Consider the following 7,340-nt stretch of genomic DNA (forward strand, 5'->3'; position numbering starts at 1 on the left):
AGAGATGACAGTATGTCACTTAATTATATGTCGATTGTATTGTTTGAATGGTGTTGGCATGTAATGTAACATAGTGTGCAGGCAATGAAAGATGGCATTCATCTCCAAAATATGCTCCTCTGAAGCAGTGGTGTAGTCTCCTTTTTATGGTGGGTATGCTGTATATTTGAGCATTTTTGAAGTGGGTATACTGTATATATTTGTGCTATTCAAAACAATGGATCAATCAATTTTAAGTGGGTATACTGAAATCCCTGAAATTTAGAAGTGGGTATACTCTGTATACCTGTGTTCTACGTACGTAGACTACACCACTCCTGTGAAGTGATACAAGAGGACCAATATCTTCGTTGAGGTGTCTTGGTTTTGGCAATTGTTTGTTAAGGTGCACAACGTCTTATACAGGCAGCTTTCCCACTCCACGGCTGGCAAATGCATCATTATAGCCAGGCTAAGCCCTCCTAGTGATGCAACACCCTCGACATTGCTTCTAGTCAGGACAGGAGCATTATGCATATCATTTCTGAGCTCCAGAAAAATCGGGAACTATCCCCACTTTAATGGGAACCAATCAACTTTGAGCAACTAAGAAAAAGACTAAGAAAAAGTTTGGTTTAAGGTTTGGCACAGCCTTCTCTGGCCTCGACCGCAATAGCAAACCAAACGAGGCGGATCAACCATGCTGCTTGGTAAACGTTAATCATTGTGCACTTGTGGTCAGACCAAGGGTGCATTCCAATATGCAGACTCCCGTCCTCCACTTTTGGCCTCGCGTGTTGCGGACACCCGCCTCCGTGGAAAAAACAATGAAGTTTCATTCACCATCCCGATTGCAAATGAGGAAATGACATTAGAATTGTGCTTTTTCAAGATATTGAATTATTTTTCTGTCGTCAGTGACGTCATCATGGGGTCACAAGCAGGCAAGTGAGCAAGGAAGGACGGAAGTCCGCATATTGGAATCCACCCCAAGTCTTGAAGAGATTTGAAAGTCGATGATAATCAGGAAAGCTTTATTATACACTATATCAAATCACCGCTGCTACTGCCACAAATGTGGTGCCAAGGAAAGAATAATGCTGGGGTCACAGTTATGACATTTATACTGATGTGCACTAAATCAGTGGTTCTTAACCTTTTTTTCCTTAATGCACCCCCTTCCCTGTGCCGAAGACAAGCCATGCACCTTCAAACCAAACTTCTACACGTGCATGCACACTAAAAAATGATTTAAGTGATTAATTACAATGATTCTTGCTTGAGGCATTAATCAATACCTTAATGACTTTAAATGGGGACCAAAATATGTTTGAATTTGCTCTTAATTTGGCGTGATTAATGTTTGCAAGCAGAATTTTGGTCACAACCTCCACGCAAACAAAATTCTGCGTACCCCCTGAAATTTCTGCCGCACCCCCAGGGGGTCCTCGCAGCCCAGTTTAAGAACCACTGGTTAAATAACTATTACGATTCGGGCGGTAACAATTTGATTAAAATCGATTCAGACTGCATAACCTTTCTACTGAAAGCAAGGCAATTTTTCCATCAGTCATGTAGCAATACAAGCAGTCAAATATAAAAAAATATATATATATTGACTGGTGTCACTCCTGCAGTTTTCAATGCTTTGAAGTGCTGAATTTACGTTCAAAGTTCATTTGCTCCAGAAATGCCCACGAAAGTAATTGGAACTTGAAAAATATTCTGCATCGATTATGGCATTTGCCAAATCGATGCTGAATTGTCCATTGCCCACATTGCGATGCATTGCTGAATTGATTGTTGTTGACACTAGAGATGCACCGGATCCTGATTTTTAGGATCCTGCCGGATACCGGATCCACTGCTTAAGATCCTGCCAGATCCGGAACCGGATACCGGATCCTACAAAAGGGTTGAAACGCATAGTCTACTCGCACACGTGGGCCCTTTTTATTACGTTGGCTCAAACTATTTTTTAGACTCATTGGCTTATTGCCACACTGCCTGCAACGGCCGCTTCCTAAGGGCTTTCACTCCATGCAGTGATTGGAGTTGTGAAAGACTGACTGAAAAGGCTAGGCTAGAGATGCACCACACCCTGATTTTTAGGTAACATGCCGGATACAGGATCCACTGCTTAAGATCCTGCCGGACCCGGATCCTGTGAAAAACCCTATTATCCTACCGGATCCGGAACCGGAACTGGAACCGGATCCGGTGCATCTGTAGTTGACACCACTAATATTTTTGCCACTATATTTGGGGCTCCTTGTCAGCTGCTAGCTTCCAAACACAGACACAGCCGGTCAAAAATAAATTCTGTCTGGCTGTCACACCAAGCTTGCCGAGAGAGCCAGAGCTTCGGTCTGGCAAACATTCCCAGACAGGCCAAAACCTTGAGCAATGATTTGGATGATTTGGGTAACATAATATTTTCAATGGTGCTATAATTTTAGTGACTATATAGGCTTTTCATTTCAAGCAGTGTGTGAAATTCAATGCAATAGCATGACATGCATGGGCGGGCCCCGGCCCAGGATCATTTGAACGCGGCATGACTCAGTGGAAACAGTTTGTCTGTACAGTACAGTATGTGACATCAGCTGTGTCTAGAGCCGTTATAGTCATATAGTAATGAAGGCCTATTTATAGCCTATAGCACATAATGTTAGGCCATCAATTCTGATGCTGAGGTAATTTGTATTTCGCAAAAAAACCTCATATTTGCCACAAGTACCAATTCAACTGACACACAGATATTTTTTTAAAAGAATATGGATAAATCCAATAAACAGGGTACTGAAAAGCAAACTTATGTATAAAACTATCCCAAGAAACATAGGCGTCACATCAGCTGATTACATAAACGTCACACAATCACACACTCTGAGGAAAGGTGAAGTGTTGGCAGAAACATGTCAAAATTGTAAAATCTTAAAAACTATAGTGTCTAAGACAGAAGAATATTCAAGTTATAAAATACAGGTGCCTTTGTCAGTTGGATAGGTGCGTTTTCTACAAATAATGTCCATGTAGTCATGGGTGAGCGGTTAGGGCGTCAGACTTGCATCCCAGAGGTTGCTGGTTCGACTCCCGACCCGCCAGGTTGATGGGGGGAGTAATCAACCAGTGCTCTCCCCCATCCTCCTCCATGACTGAGGTATCCTGAGCATGGTACCGTCCCACCGCACTGCTCCCCATGGGGCGCCACTGAGGGCTGCCCCCTTGCACGGGTGAGGCATAAATGCAATTTCGTTGTGTGCAGTGTGCAGTGTTCACTTGTGTGCTGTGGAGTGTTGTGTCACAATGACAATGGGAGTTGGAGTTTCCCAATGGGCTTTCACTTTCACTTTCATGTATTGTGGTGGAGTGAAGCATTGCACTCAGGAGCTCTGCAATGCATGCATTGCATGGTCCAATGAGATTTCAAATTGAGTTCAAAACTCTTTCTTTACTCTTTAGCACATTGAATGTCAGTTATCTATGATAATGTGCTACATAAATAATATTAATTGATTGATTAATTGATTGATGAGGACCCAGGTTTGAATCTGACTGGTCATTTCCCAACCCTGCCCTTCTCTGTCTTCCTGTCATGATCTTCACTGCTCTTCCCACAATAACAGCAAAAACCTACAGTGTCGGGATAGTGGGTATTTTTAAACTGTCTCGATATAGGCCTACCGTACAAACCATTTCTCCTATAGGGCACAATATCACTTAACCCCTTAAGACGCGGCTTTATAAGTTTGTTGTTACCAGTATGGTAATGACCAAGTCGTGGTGCATCGCTAAACGGCCTGTGTTGTGTCATAGTATTGTAGTGCTGTGGTAGTTACATTTCAATGTCTATTACAGCGTGCCACTGGAGGTACGGCGCGCATTAAGGGGTTAATGCCAGATCTCAGTAATGCCACCTCTCTGTAGGCTACAGTCAGGGACGGATTAATGCACAGGCTAGATATGGCTGCAGCCTAGGGGCCCCCACCTGCCAAGAGGCCCCCACAGGCTAGATATGGCTGCAGCCTAGGGGCCCCCACCTGCCAGGGGGGCCCTGATTGGCCAAAAATGAAGACTTGTGACAAGATGCAATGTTGAAAATGTCATCTGTTGCATTGAGTACGGTTGGTAGACATGCTATTTTTAATTCCTAGCTTGTAATTATGACTCTGTCTATGTACATGTGTCACACCATTTGCTTTCCTAGGGGCCCACAGTAACCTGTAGCCTAGGGGCCCGAAAGCATCTTAATCCGGCCCTGTGTACAGTATATGACAATGTGACTGTGGGTCCGTGGAGAGGAGGCTTGTTTACCACATATGGCATAGGGAAGCCTACCGTATGAGCATGCTCTCGTTGCATAACCCGTAAACAGGGAGGTCACGACAAGTGAAACGTAAAAATAATTACCAACTGAATTAAGGCACCAAAGCATGTACAGTTGTATAGTACTGCCAGTGTTTGTTATATAGCCCTTGAGAAATATGAACAAACAGCCCTCTTCTCTTTTTCACAGTAGTTCTTCTCTCTCTTAGGTTTGATTTGCTTTAATTGGCTAAGCTAGGCATGACCCTAACAGCCTACTAGAGAAAAACAAAACAAAACAACAAAAAAACAACAACAACAACAAAACACCTGAATCTACACCATACAGGATCTACCCAATTATTTGAGGCTTCTGATGAGAAGATGCCTGGAAGCACGGTGAGAAAAACAATCACACTTTCACTCTTTCTCTCCTGAGTTATTGCTAATTTCATTTCACTGTGTTTGATCTCATGTGGTGCTCCTGTCCTCACATATTGAACAGGAAACACTGGCTACTAGCCCGGTTCACGTTTAGAAAATACAAACGCATGCTAAAGATTCATGGTTACAATATCGAAACTGGACAACTGTGCACTGAACCACCCCAAAGAAACTCCTGCACTCTAACCATTTCGCTGTTCTTTCTTTAATAAACAATGTTTCGGTACTAGACCTTCATCAGGCATTGCTTGATTGTTTATTACAGTTTTTCTCGATTGCCTACACACAATTTTCTGATTCGGTCTTCGAATTCTCAAAACTCTACACACAAATCTCCAAACCTCACACACAACGGGCCAAACTCTTCACTACCTCTGAAAAATGCACGACTTGTCTCAAAACAATGTACTCTCTTCTAAAAACCTCATTTTGTCGTCAAATGACACACACAGACAGTCACTACAATACACATTTGCAGACCCATTAAAACACTGTTGGGCACAGGGTAAAACTAATTTCTCCCAGTAACTTGGACTTTTTTTGTTCTGGATTGCATGGATACTGTGACATAAGTTGGAAAAACTTCATTCCCACAATACACAAACAGAAACAGAAAGTTTTTTATGTCTTTTTCACAAAAACAACACAAAGATAAACCCCACTGCCTATTTGGCAGTACAAAAAAACCATTGCATTACTGTATAGCCTATTGCTATGAAAAAAAACCTCTATACTCAACTCCGACCCACAGTTTGGGAACCACTGGTAGCCAGGGGTGGATCTAGCTATTTTGGGGCCCTAGCTAAAAATATAAAGACGGGGCCCTCAAAAGTCACTGTAAAATTCTGTGTTTTGGCGCTATTTCAGTTGCCTGATTATCATAGACTTGCAATCGAGATTCGATCCGCTGAAGGTGTTGCGTCACTAGGAGGGCGCATCCTGGCTACTATTTTAGTGTGTTGTCTCTATCTTCGTTTACTTTACATAAGTGCAATTAAGGTCAAGCCTACCTACCTATTTGTGTGTTTACCACGACTGGTGTGATAGTTGGGGCCCCTATGGAGGTCCGATTTGATCGGGGCCTCAGGCAATTGCCTATAGGTTTGCCTAATGCAAAGTCACTTCTGGGTATAGCCTATGGAGGGCAGCAAAGCAAGTTCAGAAGTGCCTTTCATCCGGTGATGAATCACTGAAACGATTTTGGAAACATTATTTTATTATGACGACTCCATATAGAGTTGATTTAATGAAGACATGTCAAGCAAGTAGAGTGGACCCATAGGCCCAAGGCCATCTTTAGTGTCTCCTCAGTGCCTTTTAATGAGCTGGATATACTGCCCATATTTACGGCACACAGTCCTCCTCAGACAGGGATTTTGGCTGGACATAAAAGTTTCTTCATTATTTCATTATGTGACCCTCAGAGACCTTCCAGATCACCAACTTTTGCACGCATGCATGTACACGTGCACACACGCATGCACGCAGACACACACACACACACACACACACACACACACACACACACACACTATAAACTTTATAGGCAAAGAAATGAAAAGCAAAGACATGAAAAGCCTTCCTCCCCCAAGTCTAATAATCTCAGGAAACCGGCCGCCATGTTATAATCATCAGTGGAGTAATGCAGACTTTTAACAGAGCACTGAGTACTGCTCACATCCCTGTGTGTGTGTGTGTGTGTGTGTGTGTGTGTGTGTGTGTGTGTGTGTGTGTGTGTGTGTGTGTGTGTGTGTGTGTGTGTGTGTGTGTGTGTGTGTGTGTGTGTGTGTGAGTGTGTGTGCGTGTGTGTTGGCGCGTGCGTGCATGCGCACATACATATGTTTGTTTGTTTGTGTGTGTGTGTGCGTGTGTGTGTGTGTGCATGCATTAGTTTCGGTGAGAGATAGAGAGAGAGAGAGCTATAGAGAAAGAGAGAGAGAGAGAGAGACCTCCAGGGTTAGCCGAGCGGGAGCTCTGAGGAGTTCCACTTGGACCCGAGTCCCCATTGGCAATGTGCTCATGACGCGTGTGTTGCTGTAATCTATTTATTTGAGTTTTATTGGCTATTGGGTCAGAGCGAGGTGTGCTCTGAATAGGTTGGAATATCTTGGGAACCCCTGCGGTAGAGAGTTCAATATATATCTTGGTGCACTAAAGAGGCCATAATGACCAAAACCCACCACCACAACCACCACAGCCACCAACCACAGCATGCTCAGGAAGCTCATAACAAAAGCATGCTCCGACTGGCCACTTGCATCTCTACTGACATCACACACACACTCTTTACCAAGAATACTAGCCATTACCCTCAAGTAGGCATTTCAGAGTTCCTCGCTTCAACCGCAACAGATTTAAACATGCTTTCATACATCACTCAATTATTTTGTTAAATCAGTCATAAGACTGCATAGTTATTACTCCATGTAGAGTTATCACTCCAGAACTTTCAAGTTATGTGGGTTGTATGTATGCATGTATGTCTGTATATAGGCCTGTGTCCTCTGTTTTTTGTATGTTTTGTTTTTGTTTTTTTGTCAGTTGCGCAATAGTCTTGTGATGTGATGTTATGTGTATGTCCCGTCTTACTAAGCGAGTGTTGCTCAGGG

Source organism: Engraulis encrasicolus, chromosome 4 (assembly GCF_034702125.1).
Source record: "Engraulis encrasicolus isolate BLACKSEA-1 chromosome 4, IST_EnEncr_1.0, whole genome shotgun sequence".
In the NCBI taxonomy this organism is placed as follows: domain Eukaryota; kingdom Metazoa; phylum Chordata; class Actinopteri; order Clupeiformes; family Engraulidae; genus Engraulis; species Engraulis encrasicolus.